This window comes from Rhinolophus hipposideros, assembly GCF_964194185.1.
Source record: "Rhinolophus hipposideros genome assembly, chromosome: 7".
NCBI lineage: Eukaryota > Metazoa > Chordata > Mammalia > Chiroptera > Rhinolophidae > Rhinolophus > Rhinolophus hipposideros.
In genome coordinates, this window is record NC_138053.1 from 46,604,227 (window position 1) to 46,620,075 (window position 15,849).

Sequence of the window (15,849 nt, forward strand, 5' to 3'; positions counted from 1 at the left end):
GTAAGTGAATTCTTATATAAATCCTTAGGGATTGTCTTGACTCTCATCCCTCTTCCCACCACCCACAAGAAGATTAAGGACTGTGGACTTCCTGCTGGAGGAAGTAATTGCTCAATCACTTTGGAATCCATTGCAACTCTTTGCAGTATTAGTCAAGACAGGCACACACAATTGTAAAATATCCCTTTCTTTACTTAGAGCTCAGGACTAGAAGTCAGTCTCTAAAATCTTCTGCTTGGAATGCTCTGATATTCCAAGTTACATATTGCCCAAACTGGGAACAGATTTTATCTCAGAAAACTAGTTGTTGCTGCCACTGGTACCTTCCTATTTTTATATTACATTCACAACATCCTATTTTAGGACTTTGTATGAATGCTTTCAGGAGAGAGTTGGCACAACTGGCCACCAAGCAGTACTTAGAATAATTTACATCACAGCTTTTAGGAGTCAAAGAGAGGGAAAGTGATCAATGTCAGAATTTGAGACTGAAGAGATCATAAAAATACTGTGATTCCAAGATAAAGCGAAAAAGTAGGAGGATTTATATGGCAGCTCTAAGTGGCAGTGTCTCCTCTGTGGCACATTTCCCCAAGTCACTGGCTCAATCGTTTCATAAATATGTGCTGAGCTGGGACTACGGGCCAGGCAGCCCCACGCTAAAGCTCCTGCTGCACAGGGACCTCCGCTACGCTCGCTCATAACCCCATGCATGTTTGCGTTCATGGAATTCTATCAGTCCTGTCAAGAAATGGGAATCTTTTGCCATTACCGACGAACTCTTTAACATTCTGTAAGGTGATTATCCTGCAATTGACAAAAAAAAGAAGTCTTTAAACAGACCTAAATGGATTTAAAATGTCAATATATGGAGCACAGAATAAACTCGTCTCATTTTTCTGCCAAAAAAGTTTGCTTGGAGTAAATGTTCGCTTCTTCTTTGTAGCAAGGTAAGAACTCCTCCTACCGCTCCAAAGAAACAAGGAAAAATTTTTTGTATTTTAATAGGAGTGTTTAGCGTGGGCTGGATAGAAGTTGGGTCGGCTCCAGCGTACCCCGCTGCCTAAGCGAGGGGTGCGCGGCAGCGTGGCCCCCACCGCACAGCCTGGCCACGCCTTCCCCTACCCCGCCCCTGTCCCAAAGAAGAAGCAAAGCCCCGCCCCCTCTGGCCTCTGGGCGGGGACCCAGGAGGCACCTTGCCAGCCTCCAGGCGGAGCGGACAGCGGGTTCCTCACGGCAGCTGTCTTGGAGCTCAAGAAGCCCCAGCCCACGTGGCTGAGGCTGGTGAACTCCCGCGCTGCGAAGAGGGCAGGGCGCGATACTCCCTCCACGCGGGCTGAGCGTGCGGGGGGCGGTCCCCAGTCCTAGGTGCTCTAAAGGGCTAGTCCCTCCCGTACTCTTACATCCCCACACACCGCTTCAGTCGCGTTTCTTGTCGCTCGTGAGATTAAAAAACGATTAAATCAAGACGCGAAATTAAGTCCAACACCTCGAAACGAACCCAGCCGGTCCTCTCCAAGCTGTCTGCGTGCATCTGCCCCATCTTCGTTCCTTTCTTTCTCCTCTTCCCTCCACTTGCCTGTTCCTTTGTAGAGTCCTCCTCCCAAATTCCACGGTCCTCATGTGTTGTGATGTAGGCAGAATTTAAACTGAATTAGGGACCCTTCTTTGGCAATGTCCGGGGTCAGAGCTCTAGCACAGGGTTCAAGTGGTCATAGGCCTTAGTACAATTTCCAAAAGGAAGGCCTTCTGTGTTATCTTTCTTAAAGTGACGCCCAAAATTGAGCATCAAGCCCCCCACCCAAAACCTGCATCCAAAACCTGCATACATGTGTTCTTGCACGAAGCTGAAGACTAGCCCCATATCCCAGCTACTCGGGAGAAGGTACTTCTAAACTTCATAAAGACACGGTCTCCTTCCCTGGCCTTCCAACGCCCTAGATTTACGCCGCAAATTCCAAAGTAGAAAACAACTAAAGGGGAAGCTATGATTCTCCATCCATCCTTGTAAAAGCGGCTCCCTTGGGATGGGGGGGGGGATTCGTTTTTTCTCCACCTGTGCTGGATGTCTCCAGTAGGGGGCTCCCACACCCACCACTAAACTCCATATTCCTAGACATCTGGGTTCTGCAAACCCTTAGCAAGCAACTGGGGGCCGAACCCAAGAAGCGCACCGCCTCCCTCGCTCCTCCCTCCTAGACTGGTTCAGCGGACAGGGGAGGCAGGGATTTCACACTAGCCATTCATTTGTTAGCTGTGGGGGAGGGGATGCATGAGAGAGAGAGAGAGAGAGAGAGAGAGAGAGAGAGAGAGAGAGAGAGAGAGAGAGAGAGAGAGAGAGAGAAAGAGAAAGAGAGAGGCTGAGCAGAGGCTGGGAGAGGGGGAAGCAGAGAAGATGGAGAAAGAGGGAGAGACAAAGATGAGACACGGGACACAGATAGCGAGACTGCCTTTCCGCCTGAGGGTGTGCGCACGGTGGGACAGCTCTCCAGGCTGCGCGTAGATTTCTCCACCCTCCCGCAACATCTCCCAGGGACACTGTAGGACTCGCTGGGGCGCAGCTGGATCCGAGAACAAATAGTTCAGGCTATGACACTATTTTTCTACTTCGCTCTCTGCTGCCTAACACACTGACCGCTCCACGCCCAGTGACACAGACAGGGACAGCCCTGACGCCCCACTAGTCTGAACGCACCAGGGATGTCGCCCGACAGCGCCCAAGCTTCCGCAGGGCGTTGGGGGACGCTCAGCCCAGGACGTCCCGCGGGGCTCCCGGCACACGTTCTCCGCGGCTGCTGGACCCGCTATTAAAGTTGCTCAACTTGGGCGGAAAGCTGAGAGGGGGTGGGGAGATGGGAGGAAAAGGAGGACTGCTGTAGCCCGCGCGGGAGGTCTGGTCTTGGAGGCCCCAGATTCAGGTCCCCGCGCCACCTTTGTCTGGAGAGCGCTCTGAGCGCTGGTTTGCTTGTTGAGACCGGAGCGAAAGCCTCCACTTCGCTCCTCAGGGTGAGATAAAATTCTTACACATCCCTGCTGGTTCAGGGCGAGCTTTTCCCGCCCAGGCGCCTCCCAGATCTCCGCGGTGCTCCAACAACCCCACCCCCATCTCCTGCTCCTTCCCGGCCGGCCCCAGCGCACCGCGCACAGGACAAAAGAACCCAGGGGCACCGGAGAGAGCCTTGACAGCCTCCAAGTCGCCACGGAGACGCAGCCCGGGGACCCTGTACCTCCCCTAGCCAGACCCCCTCCCAGACTGCCTGCGGACTGAGGGGGTCACGTCCGCGCAGGTCCCAGGCTGCTGGGGCGCGGGGTCGTCCTGTCAGGAGCTGACCCGGAGCAGCTTTCCAGGAACGCGGGGAACTGGCCACACACCGGGGACCGGCAACCAGGTGGCCTTCACTAACGCGGCTTCGGGGACTTGTATGTGGGCAAGTCTTGGGAGTCTCCATTCAAACTTTTGCCTTAGCAGGTTAACAAAAAAAGATCAAGGTGCCAGGAGTCCCTCCTTCCTCTCCAGCTCAAGACCCGACGACTTTTCTAGGGGTTCTGTGCAATTTCCTCCCCTCCCTTCCCCCAATTCCGACAGCCCTTCTACCCCCACCCCATCTCGGGCTTCTTTTGTCTGGATCTTTTTCAGCACCACGGTCCCTCCGTATTCCTCTCTCCAAACGTCCTTCTGAAAGTTACCTGCATTTTTAAAGTGCATATATTTTCTAAACTTTCCCTTATAGCTAGTTCTCTTTGTCTTAATTAAAGCCTTCTACCAATTGCAAGGTACTTTTTTTCTAAGCTCGCTCTTTTTTCTGTAAGTTTTTTTTTTTTTTTTAAGAGGGAACAAAAGAAACGTGATTACCTTAAAAGACGGCTTATTGCAGTTTGTGGGAAACAATTCACCGCAGCGCTGCGCGAATGGGCTCGGCGTTGCCCCGGCGGGTCACATAGGAAGCGCGATGGCCTGGGGAAGGGTGCTGAGGGTGCGGGATGGTGCTGGAGGATGCGGGAGGATGCGGGGCTGGCCGCAGATCCCAGTCCCAGCGCCTGTCCACAGCACCTAATGTTCGCGGCGGTTGCGCCCGCCCGCCTGGAGTTCTTCCCCAGAAAGGCTTGGGGCAGCTTGCCTGCAAGTTCAAATGCGGGTTGTGACACCCATCATCATTATATCACTGTACCGTCAGCACCGAGGAGGAGACTCCGCGAGGAGGAGGTGGAGGAGGAAGAGGAGGAGGGCTCATTCACAGGCTCCTGAAGCGCTCCGCAGCTTCAGCCACTCCTAAGAGCCCAGGCTTGGAAAGCAGGCAGAGGGGCGGAAAGGCAGCTCCCCGCGCTCGCGGTAGGGACCGCCTGCCTCCCTCCGCAGGCACTCCCACCTCTCGCCGTTTCTTCCTGACAAGAAGTACCAATCGGCTTGGGGACAGCAGCGCTCCCCGTTCAGCGACTCACTAAGTAACATCGCGCTGCGCGCTAGGAAACCACTGCCCTCCCACCGCTTCCCCACCCCCACTTCTCCGCCCCCCGTGCCGCCAGTTCTGGGGTAGGGGAAACGAGCCCCCAGGCTCTTGTGGAGCAGGCCAGCACTAGACAATCGAGGACGGTCAGTTCTTCTTGGGAGCAAAAGAAACTCTGTAAAATCAGCAAAGAACTTGATTACAGCGTGTTTAGCGGCCGCAGAGTCTGCCTGTCCCATGTGAGGGAAGTGCCATGCTCGCGGCTTCTGCCAACCTGAGACACAGAAAACGAGATCCTTCTGAGACCTGGAGGGAAAGCACAAGAATTCTCCACTGCCTTCCGCGGGAACTGCCCAATCGGGAGCCCGGCGTCGTTGCGCAATCTACAAAGACCCTGGTAATAAAGGGCTGAACAGGAAATTCCCTTGTCGGATTCAAACAGATCCTCTTCCTCTGAGGAAACCTACCTAAGTCTAGGTTCTGTTTTCTTCGTTCTTCTTTCCCTCAGTCTTTCAAAGTGTCCCTCATGGTAGAGTATTTAATAATTTTTCTGAGTGAGAGTCTCCTTAGATGTATCAATCACCTTCCTTGTGGTCAGGAAATGAAACCATAATCTTCCATGTTTATGTGATTTGTGTTTTCAGCCAGGCCCACCCAACTATGTAAACAACATCAACACATGGAAGAGTCCCCTGCATTGTGTCCAACAGGAGCTTACAGAGCAAAGGGTCAACCAGTTGACACAAAGGATTTCTGCCCCTTAGACAAAGCCCTTTAGAGGGACTTTGTATTTTCCTTTCCTTTGAAGTCAAGTATGAGTTTGTACAAGGGGAAGAAAATAAGTCCAAGGTGCATATCAGTTTAACACTGGGGTGGAGGGAATGGATAGCAAACATTTCTACAAATATAGAAGCATCTTCATAATTCTCTCTGGTCTCTACCTAGAAAATTACATCAAACACAATACCTCAGAACAGTGAAAATACCTTTTCACACTGAATGTGAATTCACTGAAGTTCATACTTCAAAACTTGTAGTGACCTAAACTCCTGTGCATGCACATTTATAATTTTTATTTTGTTAGTTTCTTTTGCAAGTTGTCTGCATCCTGCATGATCACAGTTTTTAAGTGATAAGAAATAAAAAGTTTTCCAGAATTTCAATCTTCAAAATGCGCATCTTCATTTTTTTTAAAAAAATTTATCAGCTCACTCCAGTGATTGACATGACAATTATAGATGAAAATCAATTTGTTTTAATAATGATTTATTCTTAATGTGGTTATTACACTATCATCTCTAACGCTGAAATTCTATTCCATTAAATATTTAGAATAACAGAGCCATACAACAGAATCAGACTTCATCCTTCATATGGAACAGATAAGCAAACCAAGACCCAGAAAGTGACTTTGCTAAAGTCACATAATTAACAGCAGAACTGGTACCAGAACATAACTCTCAACTCCTGGTCCAGTAATCTTTTCAGTGCTCCTCTTATCAACTTTATAATCAGAAAGGGGAAAAATGAAATAGAAGAATCTTCATTGAAATTTATACTCCAGGCATTAGTGCAGACCTTTCTCTGAAACACTTCAAAGTATGGATTATTATTCTCATTCTTAAATTTGAGTAAACTTAGTTGAGTTCCAAAGAGTCCAAATGTCTTGCCCAAAGCCACTTTCTAAGTGGTAGATCTGCCAACCCAAAGAGCTTATTATCTCTCCATCACCCTGCTTTCCCTTTATAATATAGTTAAGTAAAAACATTTCTACAAAGGAGATCTAGAATAGAAACAGGCAACTAATAGCAGATTAATATCCATTTTCGAGGAAATGTTAATAGTTAACATTCACTATAAATAATGCCATCTGTACACGATGGAAGACAACAAAAAATTATGGACCAGATACTCCTCACATCCTGAGATATGTTCCTTTATCTCGCCAAATGTATTTCTCTAGCCCTCCAACATTTATCGTTCCTTATAATGCCCATTCCTAGACATGACACCTCTTGGCAGGTAGTCCTACAGGACAAAGGCACTTCTGAGGCTGACTGAACTAGTCAGGATGGGGACCATGTTGAAAAGCTTTACACTGCCTGCCTTCACTTTACTTTGGCTTGTGACATTATTATTTAGAAAATTAAATACTGATTCAGGCTGTCAAATAACTAAAAGGAAATGACATCCCTGAATATCTCCTTTCTTTCTCTAAGGCATTATTCCCCCCTCTATCTATCTATAATAGAGAATAAATAAAAAGGAAAGCATACCAGGAACATTCAGGAGCATCTACAGCTGAATTATTTCTATGTAATTGTCCGTGAGAACTTTTCTCTCTGTCTCTCTGTCTCTCTCACCCTCCTTCCTTTCCTTCCTTCATCAAGAAAAAGAGAAGGAGAGAACAGTTATTTCTGATTTCCCCATGTCTGAAAAATCATTGGAAGCTTTTGAATGGGGAAAAGAAAATGTTTTGCACCTTTTATAATTAAAACTATATTTGCTCGTTACACTCAAGTCTGAATCAAACAGTAATTAAAATATCCTACACATCCCTTTTAAATCATGTCCTTGTACTGGGGACATGCCATATGTAAACTTCACAGTCTGGGTATAGATAAAGCAAGATCTTCACTCCTAGTGTTGGTGTCTATAAGAAACCAGAAGCCAGAAGCTATGCGCCTTGCTTCGTTGCCTTGATCTTGTCTTTAGGAACTTGGCTGAGGTCAGAGGCAACCAGCCAATGACTTGGAGAAGAAAGGTGTAGTTGGCAGGTGGGTCTCCAGGGAATTTCATTATCTTCATCTAAACCTCCTTCTGAGGTCCTCTGGGATCACATTTCAGTCTTCTCCTTTTTTTATTTATCAGGTGAAGTGTTCTGAGACATGGTATTATCTGTTGCTGCACTAGGGATGACAAGGTTTCAGTCCCATCCACATTCAGACAAGAGTTCACATTTCAAGGCCCTGATCTGGCTGATCCTAGGCACAAGCAAATATCCTCTCTGGGTGGTAAAAGAATGTGACTGATTAAAAATGCACCTATAGTGAATTTCAAAGACCCTAGAAAAGGGAAGGCAATCCTCTACAATTGCTTCAATTAAATAAAAAAAAAAATGACTCTATAGATTAGAAACAGATATTTTATCTGATACTTTAAATCTTTTGGTTTTGTTTTTAGAAAATGCAGAAATAATATAAGATTTTTGTTGTTGCGTTCTTTTGAAAAATGAAAGAAACCCTACAAAAGGCAATAATGGCGACAATCTCATTACACTTTAGCCTGAAGTATATAAATTACTCAGGGAAATTGCACACAGACAAATATCCTTAGAAAGCCACGACAATTTTGATTTTCCCCGGAAATCAGATACTGAGCCTTTGCTCCCCAACCCTCAAATCAAAATGTTACAGTGTAATGTTTCTTTCAGTGAGAATTTTTTTTTTCTTTGCTGTAAATGTCCTGTTCATGGTCAGGCAGATTTCTCCAGGACTTAACAGGAAGACCATCTACATCACGAGGGAACTATGCGAGCCGGAGCCAAGTTCCAACATGGAGTGATGGGAAAGGCTGGGCTGCCGAGAGGAGATGACTTCATTAGGGAGAAGAGAGGCTCTCTGATTTGGTCCACACGGCAGCCAAATGGCTCAGCACATCTGCACTTACCCCTGGGAGGCTGCCTGGAGCAGAGTTTCAAAAATGCCATCGTTTTTATAAAGAAAAAAGACCGAGGCATAAATAAAGCAGTTCAACTAAGTAGAATCGAAGATAGTATCAATCTTACTACACTTCTTAGTCACTTTCTAAAACTCTTTTCTTTCCTTCCCCACAGCCTGAAAAAATATAGGTCATTTTTTTTAATAAAGCATTTGTCTGACTGAACCAAGACGAAGTGAAGAATCTGGTTCTGAACACAAGGAAGCGGTAGAGATCTGAGAATCTATGTGGCAGGGTAGAGAGCAACACAGAGATTTTCATTAGAGGTAAAACTTTTGCAGTTGCTGTTTATTGTCAGTGAGTAGAAGACTCCAGTTATTTAATTAGAGTACAATGGGACCCAGAATAAAGAAGCTTAATGAAAGCTCCATGGATGGTGTAAAAAGCCACCAAGGCATCATTAGCATCTCTGGTGAGCAAAGGTGGAAAGCAAGACAGGAAACAAAGAAGTTGCACATAGTGAGAAGGATGTCTGGAGAACTCCAATACAGGTATTAGAATAGGACGTAGAACTAACGAGCAGGGATTCAATTATTATTCTATCAGTAAAAAGAATTGCAAGACTAGTTGACTGTCAGGGACTTTAGGCTCTTGCCATAAAACATAAGGAATCACATTTAACCCTGCGATTCAAAGGAGATCAAATATTTACTATAACTCACAAAATAAAAAGAAGAGAAGAAAACTTATAAGATGCAGCAAATACTTGTCACAAACAGACCACTGTCAATTTCATTTCTATTTTCTTTGTTCAATTCAACATTTACTGAGCACCTTTTATGTGCCCTGTTTTAGACTTTAGGCATTATTCAATAGGTAAGACTTGCTTCCCATTATAAAGGACTTTATAGTCTCTATAGAAAAAAATAATTTATTAGAGTAGCCAAGGGTATGATTGATCTACATAATTACTAATGAATTTAGATGGAAAAAAAGTATTTTTGTGTATTGGTCCATTGACTGGGCTCCTCAGCCATCTTTTGAAAACATGCCACTAACTACAAATGGGTTAGGGAGAATGGTAGCTCAACAAATCTATCTCCTTCACTAGAAAATCTCTTTCATGCACATATGCTACCAACATTGAATCCCAGGCATTAATCTTGTTGTATAGGAAGAAATTGGGTTTCTTATTTTCCCATAATAAAAATAGTTGGTTAGATGACATGCACTCAGGGGTCATTTTAAGTTTCCAAAAGTCTTCCAGAATTGATAAATCAAAGCAAAGATGAATGATAGGAGGAAAGCATTAAATCTCATCGCAGCAAGAAAAGGTCAGGGAAATTGATCATTCCAAGAACACTACAGTCTCTGGCTGCTGGACACGAGTATCAAAGGTAGGCATTAGAAAACAAGAGAAAAAAATATGTGATAAAAATTATTTTTCTTAGCCGTGACAAAGCTGAAATAAATTTATTTTAAACACAGTATTGAATTTACAGGCTTCTCTCAAAACTGCAGTTTTAATTGTATAATGGCCCTTTCCATCCCCAGTTTCTGCAACGTTTTTGGGGACTTTTTGTCTTTTTTTCTCTCTGGTGGTACTTGCCTGTGACTGCTTCCTCTGTCCTGCCGTGTTTCCCCGAAAATAAGAACTACCCCCCAAAAAGCCCCAGTTAAGATAGTCAGCCAGAGGGGCGCATTCAGTACATTATGACAATGTTCCAGAAGAAGACGACATGACTGTATTTGAATAAATGTAGATTGTTGTACATGAAAAAATAAGACATCCCCTGAAAAGATGCCCTAATGCATCTTTTGGAGCAAAAATTAATATAAGATCCGGTCTTAATTTTGGGGAAATACGGAATATCGCCTCATACAATATCTATCTTTTCCCCCAAGCTTTGAGATATAATTAACATATAACATTGCGTAAGTTTAAGGTGTATAATGTGATGATTTGATACATGTATACAGAGGGTGCCAAAAAGTGTATATTCATTTTAGGAAAGGAAAAAACTGTATTAAAATTGTAATAATATATACCGATAACAAAAGATGAATACAAGTCACGTGTATACATTTTTTGGCACCCCAGTATATTGTGAAATGTTTACTACAATAAGGTTAGCTAATATATCCTTTACCTCACATAATTACCTTTTTGTTGTTGTTGCTATAATGAGAACATTAAAGCTCTACTCTCATAGTAATTTTCAAGTACACAATACAGTATTGTTAACTATAGTCACCATGCTGTACATTTGGGCCCTGGAGCTTGCTCATCTTATAACTGACAGTTTGTACACTTTGACCAACATCTCCCCGTTTCCACCACCCCCAGGCCCTGGCAACCACCACTGTAATCTCAATATAATAAAAAAGCCACATATGACAAGTCCACAGCTAACATCATACTGTGGGGAATGGTTGAAAGCTTTCCACACTAAGATCAGAAACAAGACAAAGGTATCCATTCTCACCACTCTTCTTCAACATAGTACTGGTAGTGCTAGTTAGAGCAATTCGGAAAGAAAAGAAATAAAAGGCATCCAAATCAGAGAGGAAGAAGTAAAATTGTTTTTGCTGATGACATAATATTGTATATAGAAAATCCTAAAAATTTCACCAGAAAAGTGTTAGACCTGATAAACAAATTCAGTAAAGTTTCAGGATGCAAATCAACTTACAAAAATCAGTTACATTTCTAGACAGAGACAACTATCTAAAAAAGAAAGAAAGAAAGAAATCGCATTTATAATAGCACCAAAAACAAGACAATACTTAGGAATAAATTTGACCAAGAAAGTGAAAGATCTATACAGTGAAAACTATGAGACATCGAGGAGAAAAATGGAAGACCACACAAATAAATGGAAAGATATAAAATGATGTCTTAATTTGGGTTCCCACAGGGCCAAGCCCTGAGACAAGGATTCAAATGCAGGTAGTTTATTTGGGAAACGAGGCCAAGAAGCATCTATAAAGAAGTAGGGACTGAGATAGGAAAGGAAGGACAGTGAAGGGTGTATTTTAAGTAGGTTGCCTCCACGGGCAACTGGAGCTTATTTCCACTGGGGAATGCTGGGAAACAGTGGAGAAAATGTACCTCAGAGGTTTCCCATCTGAGAGAGTGGGAGCTGCAGCATTTACACGCCACGTGTTGGTTGATGACTTTTCCAAGGGGTATTAATCCCCTGCCACTTCTGCAGGTGTGCCGGCAGACTGGGCTCTGGGGGTCAGAGAAAGCTCTGAGACTAACAGATACAGGGGCTATAATGAGAAGTTGGGTCAGCATGCACAGAAATGACGAAGGTGAGGTGATACAAGTGGGGTGCCAATCACATCTTTTATAATTCTCAATCTTCTAATCACCACCAAAGCTGGCTAGAATTGCAGGACTGGCAACAATAGTTTTCCTACCTTAGTTGAGGCAAGAAGTGGTGGCAAGTCACAGGATAGCAGGGAGGAGTGGGAACCCCTCCAGTGGGACCATCCCCCCACCCCAAGAACCTCCCCACTGCTCCCTTCCCCACACCCCATGCTGGCTGTTAGCAGGATCCTCAGCCTGAATCTCAATGCTTCTTCTTCCTCCCACAGATCTAGTTTGACTCCCTCACATATCTCAGCACCCAGGAAGAACTAGCCAGATGAGGTCTGAAAACTGTTGGGAATCAGAAATGAATTTTAAATTTATGGAAATTAAAGTCTAGAAGGACTGTAAATTTACCAGATGCAAAGTCCTCTTATTTCAGATTTGTAGTCACTGGTGCAAGCTCTGTGAGAGCAGCGTCTTTATATGTCACATTCTATAGTGCTGGGACTCAGCTCCCACTCCTGGCAGGTGAACGCAGGATATGGTGAGCCCAAAAAGGAACACCAATGGAGCCACAGGTAGGGGGTTCATACCACTATATTCTGGATGGCGGCCGGTGGAGACACAAGGAGCAAACATCTGCCAGTACCCCAACAAGGGTCTTCCTGCACCACAGTCTCGCTGGCGGCCAGGCAAGACACAAGAAGTAGGATCCACACCATCTGCAATCCACGCTTGCTAACCGCAATATGCACTTGCTAGCGTAGCCACGGCAGTTATACACAAAACAATGGTGGCTAATGGCCTACTGATTACAACTGATGGTCATCTAATAACCCAGCCACCTTTCCACGTGAGGCCGAGAGCCTGGAGACTGCTCTCTGGGACCCAGTCCCTACATATTCACAGTACACATACAGTTCCCTGGCACAGTGCCTGACCAATAGTAGGTATGCAATATATATGCGTTGAACAGATGTGGAATGAACTCTATCTGTTGAGTGTGTTCTGTGTCCCAAGAACTATCATTAGAGACTAGAGATGGACATAGGAATAAAAGATATTCTCTACCTCAAGAACCGCTACAAACTCACATGTCTTATGAAGGCCATAAAGATATCAAAAAAAAGTGAAACAGGCAGAGAATTAACACTAGAGAATGGTGAGGAGTGGGGTAAGCAAGAGAGACTCTGCTACTAACTTCCAGCCAATCATAAGATGGGACTGTGGGTCCAGTGCTTCCAGCTCTTAAAACATTAAATAAGCAAAATGAAACTGGTCTGTGGGTCTTAAGATTGTTACCATAAGTTTAAAAGTTACCATAAGTTACAGTTAAAAGGAAAGACTGATGGGAAAGGAGGAAAGGTAGGACTCATTTTTTTCCCTTTATCTACTCTTTCCTTTTCTTCTTCTTTTTAACTTCCTATCATTAAACATTCTTATGAATCCTGAAGAGGCCAGTGTGTTCTGCAGAGGCTTAGGAAAGGGAAGAAGCAATGGCAGGGAGAGTTCCAGGAAGGAAGGAGACAGATACATAAGGTTTTCTGAAGAAGCAAGGAAGACTGGACCAAAATGTAGCTGGCAGCCAAGGTGCCCCATTCCTACCTGGCTTCCTCTCTTTAGGCCATCTGTCCTCACCCTGTGACACCAGCAGCCCTGACTGTTCCAGGGGCCAAGAAAGTTGCTTTTCCCCTTGTAGTGGGGGTATCCAAACCCCAGCACCCTAGTGGTCACAGGAGCAGCATTTTCCTGAGTGGTCTGAGATAGTCTCACTTAATCCTCCACTCGTCAGAGTGCACTGCCCACAGTAGACTACGCGTGATTTGCTTTGTCAAGACAATGTGTTCTAAGATCTAAAAGAACAACTTCACACTATTCATAAATAGAGACTGGCACATCAGGCTGTAAATAAAACAGGGAAGACTACCTATAGTGGCAAAGACATTGCCTCTTTGGAGGGGGAGGAAGTGGGGAAGCCGATTTCAGAATGCTGACACCTGAGGAATAAGCCAGACACTTGATAATAATGGGGAATTTGTTCCTAAGATGACCCAGAGATGCCTAATGAAGACTGAACGTACAGATGGCAAGCAGAAGAACCTGAGACAGGACACTGTTAACTTGGAAACAGGTGAATAGATGGTGCTTGGAAAACAGTGAGAGAGGGAGCAGTAAAGAGCTAAGGTGAGGCCAAAATTAGGGTGCTTGAAACCAGGTTATTTGGCAGATTCTACTCATTCTGAGGATAAAAACAAAAACCTGAAAGTTACTGTTTTCCTGCTCAATCACTGCCCAGACTGCTACGTCAAATATTCCCTTCCCACTGAGAATAAAGTTCTTGAATCTTGGGCAGATTCCCTAACTATCGGTACCCTTTTCTATGAATACACACCTGCTTTTACACAGTCTGAAATGCTAATCTCACATACCGCTAAGGCTTCCCTTCCACCAAAACTTATTACTATGGCTCAAGGGACCCGAACTGGGTGGGGGTTGCTTTTTCAATCGTCCCTGTCCTCCCTGACGTGGGTGTAGGATGGAACTGGGCAGGCGACTCTGGGAGCCTCTGCTGTTCCTCCTTTCTAGGCTTCTGCATCTCTGTTCTGAAGCAGCAGGAGTGAGGGTGGAGGACGCAGCTGTGCTGCTTCTTTCACCCTTCTCACCTCGACATCTGTTGATATGCCCTTGTCCCCTGCTGCTGTGGTCCCCTTGTCTGACAGGACACCAGCAATGCAGCTTTAGTGCATTTACTTTCTGCTCTATCACTCAGCCCATAAAAAATAATCCAGATCCCAATCCTCGCCAGACAAAAGAGTGAGGGCACAGGCTCACCGTGCCGTGTCTCCTACTAGTCATTTCTCTAAATCCCTTTCCTCCTGTTGGGGTAGGTACAGGGATAATCAACAAATCACTTCCTGGCCACATATGCTGAGCTCCACTTCTTACAGGCATCGTCAATCTTCTGGGAGCCTCCGCTTCACTTCTCCCTTGAGGAGAAGAGAGAAAATAGATTGCACTCTCCACAAAAATATAGCCAAATATAGTATAGGTGGAAGTCAGTGTGAGAGATACTGGTGAGGAGAAAAATATGGACAGGTTGTCAGGTTGTCAAAAAATGCATCAATATGTATGTTGCTGGGGAAAAATGATTTGCCTACAAGGAAGGAATTACAAAAGCTTTTCCTCCAGTTTCCTCTGCTATAGCTCCTTGGCTTTCTATTCATGCTCTTGTGTGTGAGTGTGTGTGTGTGTGTGTGTGTGTGAGTGTGTGTGTGTGTGTGTGTCCAGACTCGAGCAAGGTGTATAGGCTCCCAACATGTCAGGCAGTTCCTGATCTGGATTCAGGTGGAGGAATTTCATAAGCTTTAAGGTCTTAAAACTTGAGTGACAAAGAGAATACAAGAAAGAGGCGTAATGGAAAGAATGTTAAAATTCAAGTCACAGGCTAGAGGCTCTAATCTCGGTTCTACTACTTATGAGTTTTGTGAACTTGAGCAAGCCAATTGACCTGCCCGTTTCCTCACTGGCAAAACAGAGATGGCATTATCTGCACAAAAGAGTTTGAGGAGATACCAAACAAGGCACCCATTAAAGTGGCCAGCGCCGCCATGCATGGGTATGAAATCTCTGCACTATACAAAGTGTCCAGCCAAGTAAATGGGCAAAGATTGAAATACCACCCAAGCTCTGCTAGTTAAGTCACTGACCCAGCACGGAGCTGCAATGGACAGAAGGAAAGGGCAACTCTGACAGAAATGTACGGGACTTGTACTGAGGGACTCTCTCTATTTTCCCACAGCTGGCACCTTCTTCTAACTTCCACAATGCCTGTACCACAATACCTGCGGCATGGCATAGGCTGATCTTTCTACACAGAATAGCTCTCAATAAATCCACAAGAGCAGGTTCCAAAATGAACTGGTTCAAGTCAAGGAACATCTGCATTAGATCAGTGTCTCTCAATATATATCTTGTGCCACTGCAAAAACAAAACAAAACAAAACAACAACAAAAACAAAGGATTTTGTAGCTCTGACATCAACATCACAAGCAATAGAAGAAGCAATAAATTGGACTTCATCATAATTAAAAACTTTTGAGTTTAAAAAGATTTCATCAAGAAAGTGAAAAGAACCCCTCAAAATAGAAGGCAATTTTTGCAAATCATACATCTGATAAGGGACTGGTATCTAGAATATATAAAGAACTTTTACAGTCTAGTTTCATTCATTTGCCCACGTCTTTCCAATTCTCCCAGCACCATTTATTGGAGAGGCTTTCTTTTCTCTGTTGTATGGTTTCGACCCCTTTGCCAAAAATTATAGATCCATATTTATATGGGTTTATTTCTGGGTTTTCAATTCTATTCCATTGGTCTATGTGTCTGTTTTTCTGCCAATATCATGCTGTTTTGATTATTGTAGC

General features: G+C 44.5%; 1 protein-coding gene across 7 annotated transcripts in view; it reads right to left on the bottom strand.

Moving 5' to 3' along the window:
- Positions 1-15,849, bottom strand: part of VCAN (versican) — a 289,285-nt gene that overhangs the window by 101,007 nt on the left and 172,429 nt on the right. For 6 of the 7 annotated variants that reach the window (XM_081053813.1, XM_081053810.1, XM_081053812.1 and 3 more), the window contains exon 1: positions 3,854-4,746. The exons of the other annotated variant lie outside the window; for it this stretch is intronic. The gene's annotated coding sequence lies outside the window, so the exon portion shown is untranslated. Of the gene's footprint in view, positions 1-3,853; positions 4,747-15,849 lie in introns of those variants that run through there. 7 annotated transcript variants of the gene reach the window in all.